Here is a 14,055-nt window from a genome sequence, read left to right as displayed (position 1 = left end):
CTCCAATTTTCATGCAATATGTTCTCCCTCTTTGTTGCTTTCTTTCCCATACAATAATTTTTTTTTTTTTTTTTTGCGTGTGTGTGTTCATGGAATCTCACTTGTCAGTTCTTACTGCTATTTCCTTAGCTAGAGGAGTTTTATTCAGCAACTCACTACATACTCCTGGACCTGGACACATCTTCCTCTAGTACTTAGATATTACCTTAAGGACTTCAATCAATTTTTAGTTGATTTTCTATACAATATATGAGAGAAGAATCTAGTTTTTATCTTTGGCAGATACATATTTGGTTTCCCCAGCCAATATTTGTTATAGAAGAAAACAGAGACAAGTGTTGAGGAATGTGAGGGAAAAAAGAGCTGTGCTTACCACCATTCAGATGTGAATATGTCCAGCCACTATTGAAGTCAGTACAGAGGTTTCTCATCAAAAGCAAAACAGAAGTATCATTTGGCTCAGTTGTGCTTTTCTTGAGTATAGTAATAATATATACTCTAGGACATTTTTGTATTCTTAAGTCAACATACCACAGAAATACTTGCACATCTGTGTTTATTGCTGTCCTATTAGAGATGTTCATCAACAGAGGGGTAAAGAAGATGTGGTACAGATGTACAATGGAATTTTTATGCAGCTATAAAGAAAAACAAAATCTTAAAATTTAAAGGTAAACTGCGGAGCTAGAATTAAATACTGTATGTTTTGTTTTATGTCTAGAGTCTAGATGTAAAATTTATAGCTATAGGTAGGTGTGTGTGAATGTGTGTGTGTGTGTTTAGGTTAGGACAAGATACTTGGAAAGGGGATCATGAAAGGAGAAGGAGAGCTCTATGACCTGGGAAGTAGGTAGAGTAGCTGCAGTTCTTCAATTTCCTCCCCTATAAATCCAGGTCTCTAGTCTCACTTAACTCTATAGCAGACCACCTGTTGCATCTTTCCCATCCTCCAGTGGATTACAGATCTTCCCTTCTAATCTTCCTCCCCACTTATTCTGTTATTAAAGCTCCCTACTCCAGCAGGCAATCCCTGGGAATCTGCTAGCCAAGCATGCCAGAGAAGCAATTTGGCCAGCAAAGAAGGATAGGCTCAGGGCTTCTCTTCCTCCTCCCCTCTGTATCCAGTTCCCAGCTCTGTGTCATACCAATTCCTCACTCTGTCAGCATTTCAAAGTGACTAAAGAAGTTCTGGTAGATCACTCTACTATCCTCCCGCCTGTGGGTCTTCTGTGCCCTACCCTATTCCTGGTGTCAGCTACCAAGACCCAGGAACACATTATATGCAGAAGTCTCAGAGGCCATACCTAAGAAGATACCAGAATGTTATACCAGGCAACACACCCTCCTAAGAATCATAGAGGTCAAGATAAACCAAAGAATTAAACACCTACCCAACAATGACAAGAACAGGTATCAGCAGTTAGAATTTCAATCTTCCCAATCCCAGAGTTCTAGAAGCCAGTGTAGAAAAAAAAAATCAATAATAGCCAGGACTATATGACTCTTCTAGAGCCCAGTAACCCTATTACAGTAGACCCTGAGAATAGCTGAAGTGTAAAATAAAGACCTTAAAATTATTAATATAATATAGGTTCTTAAAGAGGAAATGAGTAAATTCCTTAAATAAATCTATAAGGACACAAACAGTAGAAGGGATGAATAAAACAGTTCAAGACCTAAAAATCAAAATAGAATTCTACCAGAAATTCAAGGAAGAACTAATACTAACACTCCTCAAATTGTTCGACACAATAGAACCAAACTCTTTCTACTAGACCACAATCACCTTGGTACCCAAGCCTCACAATGACACAACTAAGAAAGAAAACTACAGACCAATATCCCTGATGAACACCAATTCAAAAATACTCAATAAAATACAGGCAAACCGAATCTAAGAATACATTAGGGAAATCATCCACCATGACCAAGTAGGTTTCATCCCTGGGTTGGAGGGATGGTTTAACATAAGAAAATCTATCAATGTGATCCACTATAAAAACAAACAGAAAAAGAAAAGCCATATGATAATCTCCCTAAATGCTGAAAAAGCCTTTGACAAAATTCAACATATGTTCATGATAAAGGTCTTGGAGAGATCAGGGATAACATGAACATACCTAAACATAATAAGAGCAATATACAGCAAACCAACAGCCAGTATCAAACTGAATGGAGAGAAGCTTAAGGCTATTCTAAAATCAGGAACAAAACAAGGCTGCCCTCGTTCTCCATATCTCTTCAATATCATTCTTGGAGTTCTAGCTAAAGCCATAAGACAACAAAAGGAGATCAAGGGGATCCTAATTGGAAAGGAAGAAGTCAAACTGTCTCTATTTGCAGATGATATGATACTTTACATAAGCAACCCAATAAACTCTTCCAGGGAACTCCTACAGCTGATAAACACCTTCAGCAAACTGGCAGCATACAAGATAAACTCAAAAAAATCAGTAGCCCTACTTTATTCACTCGACAGGGAGGTTGAGAAAGAAACATCACCCTTTACAATAGCCACAAACAACATAAAGTATCTTGGCGTAATGCTTACCAAACAAGTGAAAGACCTATATAATAAGAACTTTGTGACTTTAAAGACAAATTAAAGAAGATATCAGAAAATGGAAAGATCTCCCATGTTCTTAGCTAGATAGGGTAAATACAGTAAAAATGGCAATCTTGCCAATGGCAATATACAGATTCAATGCAATCCCCATTAAAATCCCAGTACAATTCTTCACTGACCTTGAAAGGACAATAATCAACTATATATGGAAAAACAAAGGACCCAAGATAGCCAAAACAACCCTGTACAATAAAAGAATTTCAGGAACTATCACCATCCCTGACTTTAAGCTTTACTACAAAGCTATAGCTCTGAAAACAGCCTGGCATTGGCACAGAAATAGTCAGGTAGACCAATGGAATCGAATGGAAAATCCTGATATTAACCCACACACCTATGAACACCTGTTTTTTGTCAAAACAGCTAAAAGAATACAATGCGGGGAGGAAAGTGCCTTCAACAAATGGTGGTGGCACAATTGGATAATGGTGTGTACAAGACTGCAGATTGACCCATGTCTATTGCCATGCACAAAACTCAAGTCCAAATGGATCAAAGACCTCAACATAAATCCAGCCACACTGAACCTCTTAGAAGAGAAAGTAGGAGGTACCCTTGAACAAATTGGTATAGGAGACTGCTTCCTGAGCATAACTCCAGGAGCACAGACACTGAGATTAACAATTAGTAAACGAGAAGCTTCTGTAAGGCAAAGGACACAGTGGACAAGACCAAATGGCAGCCCACAGACTGGGAAAAGATTGTCACCAGTCCTACATCTGACAGAGGACTGATGGCCAAAATGTACAAAGAACTCAAGAAACTAGTCAACAAAACACCAAATAACCCTATTAAAAAATGAGGTACAGAACTGAAGAAAGAATTCTCAATAGAGGAAATCAAAAAGGCTGAAAGACACTTAAGAAAGTGCTCAACATCCTTGGCCATCAAATCAAAACAATTTTGAAATGCAAATCAAAACAATTTTAGGATACCATCTTACTCCTGCCAGAATGGCTAAAATTAGAAACACCAATGACAACTTATGCTGGAGAGGATGTGGAGAAAGGGGAACACTCCTCCACTGCTGTGGGAATGCAAAGTCGTACAGCCAGTTTGGAGATCAGTATGAAGGTTCCTCAGGAAAATGAAAATTAGTTTACCACAGGACCCAGTAATCTCACTCTTAGGCATATACCCAAATGATCCACATCCATACAACAAAGACATGTGCTCAATTAAGTTCATAGCAGTATTATTTGTAATAGAAAGAGCCTGGAAGCAACCTAGATGCCCTTCAACTCAAGACTGGATAAAGAAGATGTGGCACATCTACATAATGGAATACTACTCTGCAGAAAAAAATAATGGAATCTTGAAATTCACAGGCAAGTGGATGGCACTTGAAGAAACCATCCTGAATGAGGTCACCCAGTCACAAAAAGAATATGATATGTAATCACTCATATATGGATTTTAGACCTAGATCAAAGGATCACCAGCCTTTAATTCACAACACCAGATGAACTAGGATACAAGGTGTATTCTAAGAGATTTATATAAGATCCCTCACAGAAGGGGGAAGGAACAAGTCTCCCAGAGGACATGGGAAAGTAGGGGGCAGTGAATGGAGAGAGAAGTAGGAGAAAGAGAAGGGAGGAGAGGAAAGCACGTGCGACTAGGAAGATTGAGTCTGGGTAGGAATAGAAGACAGGAGAGAGAGAGAGAGAGAGAGAGAGAGAGAGAGAGAAAGAGAGAGAGAGAGAGAACATAAAAGAGGGAGCTATTATTGCTTTGAAGAGAATACTCTACTTAAAGAAAGGTCTAGAGACCTGCAAGACTGCCACCATCTAATAATTTGAGCAACTGTGGAAAGGCTACCATAAATGCCCTTCCGGGATAGTGAGATCAACAACTAACTTATCCACCATCATGGAGCCCTCATCTAGTACCTGTTGGAAATAGAAGCAAATGTCCATACCTAAACACTGAGTCGAACTAGAATCCAGATGCGGGGAGAGAGGACAGGAACAGGTTGCAGAAACACATAGAGACAGCTGACCTGAACAAGAAGGAGCTAACAGGCCCCTAGACTGATAGCTGTGAGTCCAGCATGGGACTGACTCAGGCACCCCTGAATATGGGTCTCAGCAAGAAGGACTGAACAGTCTAAGGGACCTCAGACAGTGGAACCAGGATGTATTCCTGGTGCACAAAGAACCCTGTAGACACATCCCCCATGGAGGGATAACTGCCTTAACCTAGAGACAGGAGAGAAGTCCTAGTCCCTACTTCAAATGACTTGATAGATCTACATGACCCCACCTGGATGGCATTGCCCTACATGTGGAATCGGGGTGGGGGGATGGGAGGGGAGAGTGGTCTTGGTGCATGTGAGGGGGGAGAGAAGGTAAGAGGGAGGGAGGTAGGGAGAGAGGGAGAGGGAACTGGGATTGACATGTAAAATAAAATAAAAATAATTATAAAATAAATTAAAAAAATAAAGAAATATATAAAAATAGCAAATACCAAACAAAACCAAAATAGAACCAATAAAGAAAGCACAAACTAAAGGAAATCTGGAAATTAAAAATTTAGGAATTTGAACAGGAACCTCAGAGTCAAGACTCACAACAAAACACAAGAAATTGAAGAATCTCAGGAGTTAAATATACAATAAAAGAAATGAATATATATGTCAAAGAAAATGGTATCTCTAAAAAGCTATTTTTACAAATATCCAGGAAATATGGGACATCGTGAAAAGACCAATTAAGAATAATAGGAATAGAGGAAGGAAAATAATGCCTGTGAAAGGCATAGAAAATATTTTCAAGGAAATCACTGAAGAAACATTTCCTGTGGGTGTCTTCTTCTGTTTCCATCAGCTACTAGTTGTGGGCTCTATGATGGGGGATAAGTCAGTCATCAATCTCATTATTAGGGAAGAGCATTTAAGGTAGCCTTTCCACTGTTGCTCAGATTGTTAGTAGGGGTCATCTTTGTAGGTCTCTGCTCATTTCTCTATTGTTAGTTTTCTCTTCAAACCTATAATGGTTCCCTCTATTATGGTATTTGTTTGTTTGTTTTCTCTTGTCTATTCCTCCCCTGACTTAATCTTCCTAGTCCCACATGCTCTCCTATTCTTCCCTTCACTTTCTGCTAACTATATCTCCACTTACTGCTCCCCCATTCCCAATATGCTCAGGAGATCTTGTTCCTTTCCCCTTCTGTGAGGGAATCTCTTAGGTTCCTCCTTGTATCCTTGTTTTTCTGGTGGTGTGTATTATAGGCTGATGATCCTTTGCTCTATGTCTAAAATCCACATACCAGTGTGATGAAAGAAGTCATTCTATAAATACGTTTCTCTTATTGGTTAATGAATAAATCCCTGTTGGCCAATAGGAAAGCAAGATAGGTGGGACTAGGAAACTAGGAGGATTTGGGAAGAGGTAGCAGTCAGAGTCAACTTGTAGGACGAAGAGAGCAGAACTCCGGATCCTGTCTCTGGTAAGATAAGGCCATGAGGAAACCTGTTGATTAATAGAAATCGGTTAATATTTAAGACAGAGTAGTATTCCATTATGTAGATGTGCCACATCTTCTTTATCCATTCCTCAGTTGAGGGGCATCTAGGTTGCTTCCAGGTTCTTGCTATTACAAATAATGCTGTTTTTTTTTTTTTTTTTTTTTTTTTTTTATGGAGTTCCAGAGTGTGTGAATGAGTGGGTCTAAGGGTCTGTTTCTGTTTCTTTTACCTTTTCTAGGTCTCTTTTCCTTGTGTTTGTTTTGTTCTAATCTAATGGATGTCTCTTTGTTTTTCTTATTTTGTTTCATTATTACCCCTTAGAAACCCATTTGTTTTCTGCTGAGAGGCAAAATTAGGGTGGATCTAAATGGTATTGGAAATGGGAAGTAGGGAGGAAGTGGAGAGGAAGCAGAAGGAGTGGAAGGAAGGAAACCATAATCTAATCAGGACATGAAGGGAAAAGCCATTTTTCTATAAAAGGAAAAGCATAGAGATGAGATCTTATGGGCAAGAGAAAAAGTGAAGGTATAATACACATGACAAAAAGTAAGAATGGGAGATAGCCTATAACGAGGAAGGGAATCAGTGGACAGGACAAAGGAGAATTAAGTATAATGACATGTATCTGTGAAAATGACATCAGGAATCCATTACTTTTAAACATGTAATAGATTAAATAATCAATAAAGTGAGATTTTTCTTTGCAGATGAAAAAGAAAATATTATAATGAAACATGTTGCTTTGTGAAATTAATACATGATAAGACTTGAAATGTTATTGATAATTATAAACAATGTTTTCTTTTTCCCACTGAATGTTCTTGGCACTTGTGCTGAGATCAGACAGATATGTTTGTGGGTGTATATTTTGGTTCTTAGTGCTGTCGCAGTGGTCTACATTTCTGCTTTTCTGTCAGTACTGTGAAATTTTTTTTCATGTACTACGTGAAAATAAGCCCTGTGAAACCTTCAACATTGCTGATGTTGCTTATGAGTGCCTTCGTTATTTAGGGTATTTTATCTTTGCAATTCCTTGAACAATAAGGTTATATTTGTTTCTTGTTTTTCCGTGACATTTAAAAACAAGAATTATCATACAAGCCCAAACTGATGAGTTGTCTAACTTTTTCTTAAGAACTTTGTATTCAGTTAACATCATTCAGTATCCTTAATTCCCTTGTAGAAAGACCATTTTGTGGGTCTTTCTACCTCCCCACTTTAGGTATGTTACTTTTTCAACCCTATTGTCAGAAACTTTCTTTTATTATCACTTGGAGATTCTCTGCCTCAATGGTATGCCAATTTTCCTGTATTCTTTTATTTGTTTATTTATTTATTTATTCTTCTTTCATACATTACATCCTGACCATAGTTTCCTCTCCCTTTACCCTTCTCAGTCCCTTCCCCACCTCCTCTCACCTCAAATACATGCTTTTCTGGTTTCCCTTCTGAAAAATAACAGGATTCGCAGGGATCAATCAAATGTGGCATAACAATTTACAATAAGACTAGGTACCTGCCTGCATATCTAGGCTGGATGATGCCATGCAGTAAAGAGGAAAAGGGTCCCAAGAGCAAGGAAAAAATTATAAACATACTAATTCCTACTGTTAGAGTCCCATAAGAACACAAAGCTACCCAACTGTCACATGTATGCAGAGGACCTAGCTCAGACCCATGCAGTGTCCATGACTATTGCTTCAGTCTCTGTGATCCCTGCTTAGTTGATTATGTGAGCTTTGTTCTTGTGGTATCCTTGGCACCTCTGGTTCCTGAAATCCTTCCTTCCCATCTTCTGAGGGATTCCAAGAGCTCCACCTAAGGTTTGGTTGTGGATCTCTGCATCTGCTCCTATCAGTTGCTAGTTGTGTTTGGTTCTATACTAGATCTCAGGGCTATCTAACCTCTGGATCCTGATGGGGATGTCTTCTTACATATCTTTCTCTTATTGGTTGATGAATAAAGCAATGTTGACCAATAGGGAAGCAAGAAAGGAGGGACTAAGAGAGGAGGAGGATTCTGGGAAAGCTAGGCAGAGTCAGTCACCATGTAGGATATGAGAGGAGTAACAGGTCCAGACTCTTTCTGCAGTAAGATAAGATCACATGGAAATACTTAGATTGATATAAATGGGTTAGTAATTATGACAGAGTTGCCAATAAGAAGCCCTAGCCACTGGACAACATACAATATCCATGTGTTTATTTGGGGTTCAAAAGGCATGAGATCTTCTGGGTCAGAAAGCTCATGTTATAGGTTCCTGGCCATCTAGGCAATGTCAGGTGTCAGCTCCCTCTATTGGACTATGGTCTGAGGTCTAAAATTGTATCAGTCATTGATTGGCTGTTTCCACAAGTTCTGTGCCACCTTTACCCAGCACATTTTGCAGACAGGACAAATTGTTGGTCAAAGGTTTTGTGGCTGGGTTAGTGTCCCAAACCTACCGCTGGAAGCCTTGCCAGTTACAGAAGATGGCCAGTTCAGATTCGACATCCCCCATCATTATGGGTCTTCACTAGGGTCACCCATCAAAGATTCCCTATATTTTTGGTTGTGAGCCTAGCTTTTAATGGCTGAGCCATCTCTCCAGCCCAACCCTCAAAGATTCCTACAAGTTTCCATTATACGAGTTTTCTACCTTATTGTCCTGAAATGCACCCCCATTCCAGTTGTCTCTCCCAGTTGTCTCTCCCTCTATCCCCCATTCCTCCTGTTCCCATCCCCACCTGCCCTGAGTCCACCAGCAAAATCTATTCTACTTCCCCTTACCCATGGAGATCCACCACCAAGAAGACCTCCTTGTTACTTAGCCTCTTGTCTGTGGCTTGTAGTATTATTGTCCTTTACTTTACACCTAATGTCTACTTATAAGTGAGTACATATCATGTTTGTATTTCTGTGCCTGGGCTTTCTCACTCAAGATGATTTTTTTTCTAGTTCCATCCATTAGCATGCAAATGACATGATGTCATTAAAAAAAAAGATGAGTACTATTCCATTGTATAAATATACTACATTTTCTTTATACATTCTTTGGTTGAGAGACATCTAGGTTGGTACCATTTTGGGCTATTAGTAATTAATCTGAAATGAGCATAGTTGAGTAAGTGTCATTTGACAGACTAGAGTGTCTATTGGGTATATGCCCAGGAGTGGAATACCTGGGTCTTGAGGTAAATCTATTCCCAGTTTTCTGAGAAACCACCATATTGATTTTTAAAGTGACTGTACAAGTTTGCACTCCCACCAGCAATGGAGGAATGTTTTCCTTGCTTCACATCCTCTCCAGCATTAGCTGTCATTAGTGTCTTTGATCTTAGCCATTCTGACAGGTGTAAGATAGACTCTCTGAGTCATTTTGATTTGCATTTCCCTGATGGCTAAGGATGTTGAACATTTCTTTAAGTGTTTCTCTGCTGTTTGAGAGTCATCTATTGAGAAGTCTCTTTTTAAATCTATACCCCATTTTTAATTGGATTATTTAGCTTAATTATTATATATTTAGATATGATCCCTTTGACAGATGTGGAGTTGGTAAAAATCTTTTTCTACTCTGTAGGCTCTCATTTTGTTCTACTGATGGTGTATTTTAAGTCTTATTTATTAACTGTTGATCTTAGTGCATGCTCTTTGATGTTCTGTTCAGGAAGTTTTCTTCTATAGCAATGCGTTCATGGCTATGTCCCATTTTCTGTACTTTCAGGTTCAGTGTACCTAGTTTTATGTATTTGATCCACTTGGACTTGAGTTTTGTGCAAGGCTATAGATAATTTTTGTGATGTGTTCTTAGATTTTGTTTGAGAGTATGTTATTTTTTGGGTGGGTCATTGTTCAAGAAGGAAATTCATCTGTAATTCTCTCTCCTTGTTTTAATCTTTTGTGGTTTGGGTCTTGGGGTGACTAGGGCATCATAAAAAGAATTTGACAATGTTCCTTCTGTTTCTATTTTGTGGAATAATTTTAGGAGTGTTGGCATTAGCTATTCTTTGAACGTGTGGTAAAATACTGCACTAAAACCAAGTGGCCCTGGGTTTTTCTTTTTCTTTTTTGTTTGTTTGTTTTATTTTTGTTTTGCTTTTGTTCAGAGATTTTTAATAACTGTTTCTATATCCTTAGAGGTAATAAGTTTATTTAAATTTTTTATATGGTCTTGGTTTAACTTTGGTTAGTGGTATTGAGAAAATAGTTTTTTTTTTTTTTTTTTTTTTTTTTTAGACTTTCCAATTTTGTAGAGTACAGATTTTTGAAGTATGACCTTATGATTCCTTAGACTTCTTCAGTGTTTGTTTCCTTTTTTCTTCTGATTTTGTTAATTTTGATATTCTCTCTCTATCTTTTAGTTAGTTTGGATAAAGATTTGCTTATCTTATCAATTTTCTCAAAGAACAAACTTGTTGTTCCATTGATTCTTTTTGTGTTATTCTCTGTGTTATTCTAGTTTAATAAATTCAGCCTTCAGTTTAATTATTTCCTGCCTTCTACTCCTCTTGGGTGTGTTTTTTCTTTTTGTTCTAGAGTTTTCAGGTATGGCCTTAAGTCACCAATATGAAATCTCTCCAGTTTCTGCATGCAAGCACTTGGTGCTATGAACACTTTTATTAGCATGGTTTTTATTGTGTTTCCTAAGTTTGAGAATGTTATGTGTTCATTTTGTTGAACTAAAGAAGTCTTTAATTTCTTTTTTAAATCTCTGACTTGACCCAGTAGTCATCCAGTAGAGGGTTGCTCCGTTTCCATGAGTTTGTATGCTTTCTGTTGTTTCTGCTGTTGTTGAAAGCCAGCTTTAATCTGTGATGGTCTGACAGGATGTAGGAGGTTATTTCAATTTTCTTGTATCTTTTGAGACTTGCTTTGTGGCCTTCTATGTGGTCAGTTTTGGAGAATGTTCTGTATAGTGCTGAGAAGGTATATTCATTTGTGTTTGGGCAAAATGCTCTGTAGATATCTGTTTGGTGAATTTGTTAGCTCCCGTATTTCTCTGCTTGGCTTCTGTTTGGATGACCTATCTATTGGTGAGAGTTGGGTGTTAAAGTCTCCCATTATTAGTGATATATGATTTAAGTTTTAGTAATGTTTCTTTAACAAATATATATGCCCTTGTGTTTGGGGCAGAGATATTAAGATGAGATGTCATCTTGTTGGATTTTTCCTTTGATGAATATGAAGTATCTTTCCTCATCTCATTTGATTAATTTTCATTGTAAGTCTTTTTGTTGGCTATGAGAATAGCTACAGCAGCTTGCTTCTTGGGCTCATTTGTTTGGAAAATCTTTTCCCTACCCTTTACTCTGAGATAATGTCTATCTTTGATGTTAAAGTGTGTTTCTTGTAAGCATCAGAAGGTGGACCCTGTTTTTTAATCCATTTTGTTAGTTTGTGTCTTTTTATTGGAGAAATTGAGTCTATTGATCTTGAGAGATATTAATGTCCAATGATTGTTAATTACTATTATTTTGTTGTTAGTGGTAATAATATTCTGTGTGTGTGTGTGTGTGTGTGTGTGTGTGTGTGTGTGCGCGTGAGAGAGAGAGAGAGAGACTTCTTCCATTCTTTTGGTTTTGCTAGTATGAGAATGTGGATTTATTTATTTCCTGTGTTTTCTTGGGTATAGTGAACTTGCTTGAGTATTTATATGTCTAAAACATGACTTTATCTGAAATAATATGTTATTCTGAAAGGCTATGTGGTCAGGTGCCTTTTGATCAAAATCAAGGCAACTGATTAGGATATTCCTATATTAGATTATGAAACATCCCAGAAGCCTCTTCTGATGAGTAGTTTGTTCTTAGCTGGTGGCACTGAATCAGGCTACTCTGGGGACTTGATGAAATGGGACCTAAAAGAGAAAAGAAGCAAGTAGAAGCATACCCTGACATTTATATTGTTTCATGCTGCTTCATTTCTGTGGCAGAAATGCTATGTGTTTTAATATTCACTCCCCATTTGTAGAACTGTTTGGGAAGGATTAGAAGGATTCGAAGGTGTGGCCTTGATGGAGGAGATGTGTCAATGGGATGACTTTGAGGCTTCAGAAGACTCACAAATGCCATCTCCAATGTGCTCTATATCTACTGAATGATCCTGTGTTGGGTGCTTAGCTTTTCCTTCCTTCATTCTTTTGCTCTACCATCACAGACAATAACCTTTTGAAAACCATAAGCCCAACTAAATCTCATCTTTTGTAACTTGCCTTGGTTGTGTGCTTTGTCACAGCAATAGGAAAGAATCTAAGACCTTTTCCACAGTGATATGACCAGACCCACTGTATATATTTTTAATGCTATGATGTTATTCTAAGTGAATAGAACCAAGTAAGGCTGAATCCTTCGAAAGTGTGAACAAATAAATCTCTTCTCTCCTAAGCTGTCTCTTTCAGGTATTTTGGTCACAGCTACAGTAAACTAATATAGGATCTCTAATATGATCATACTTTAGTCAGAGCAGTACTAGATCATCATATTTTCTATCTTCATCTGGTAAGAAGAAAGTTCAGAGGTCATGATCCAGCCTCAGAAAGATGAATATTACACTTTCCCCTTCATTTGTGTGCCTCCCACATGATAGATACCTAAAATATGTACAGATAACATGAAAGTAGAAGCAAAGTCAAGGAACAAATGGACAGGGAAGGGCTGAAGGGTAATGGGTTCTGGGAGAATGAGGTCAATGTAAATTATATTCTTACATGAAAATATCTTGGTGTAACCCTGGGCAATCAAACTTTGTGAAGAACAATAAAATAGCCATCTAAACCTTCTATATCTTTTGTAAGGACCATTCTGAAAAGAAAACCAATATTATCACCCTACTTTTAAGTCAGGTCCATAAGCCAATTAAACAGTTCTAGAGAGTGGTCTTTCCTCTGGAGAATTAGGAACATTTATTTTCCAGTAACTCTATGGGCCCTGAAAGAAGTTAGTAACTTTTCATTGATTATTTATTTTCCAGGCTCATGTACAATCAGCTATTTCTGCCTGCAGATGGCAAATGCTAGAATCCAGTTGAGTAAAGTTGTGTTTTCTTCCTACTAGTACTGGCTTCATTCCATTTTAGACAGCCACATAGAAGAACCTCCGATGATGATAAATAACCAGCATCATTGTCTTTATTTTACTTTAAGAACTTTTCAAATAGCATCTATCCTAGGCAAAGTTCAAGCTAATTTGCAAGTGTGAAAAAAACCTTCATAATATGAGAAATAATCTCTGTAAAATATTCTTATATGTGTTTGGCAAATTTAAGGTTGAGGACATTATAAAACCGAGGATATAAAGTGTCATTTAACAAACTGTTACCTTAGGGGAATTTTAACTTTGGCTGGATTCTCCCAGTATTCTTGGCCTTGAAAAAGATTGTCATGTAATACTTGCTTCTGTTTGATTAACTTTGAAGCCATTCACTTCTGAAGCAAAGTATTCTAATAATAACCACAAGGGACTTTCTGTAAATCATACATTTCCTGTGTTTCAGTGTGACATCATTTTTTTTGAAGAGGCTACACTTGACAACTACAACTCTCTTTAATTTTCTTTATAATGCATATTGGTGTCTGAAATTATAGGATCCATCGTGTCTCCCATCCCAGGTAAAATGGACAATGGCAAGAGTCTTTCTTGCCTCCTTCCCCTGGATACACAGCTCTGTGGTGCAGTGGCTTTTATACTATAGCCTCTGAGCTTCCTGTCAGATGTCCATGCCACCTGGTCCTTCACAATCTTCCTGGCCTAGATCAAGTCTCCTCTCTGAGAGAGCCCTCAGACATAGTGCACAAGGCCACCTCATTAAGTTACTCCATGTTTCCATGAGGACCTTTATTCCAAAGAAAAGGTATTTTGGTTAGCTAAGCAGAAAGAATTTATTTCAGTAGAGGAACACAGAAGAATCTCAGGGTATACAGGCTAGTCTTCACTTTGTAATCTTCCTGCCTTGTTTCTTAAGTACTGAGAAATGTGTTATCAAA

The sequence above is a fragment of the Phodopus roborovskii genome, unplaced genomic scaffold (genome assembly GCF_943737965.1).
Source record: "Phodopus roborovskii unplaced genomic scaffold, PHOROB, whole genome shotgun sequence".
NCBI classification, from domain to species: domain Eukaryota; kingdom Metazoa; phylum Chordata; class Mammalia; order Rodentia; family Cricetidae; genus Phodopus; species Phodopus roborovskii.
This window is presented reverse-complemented; position numbering follows the sequence as displayed.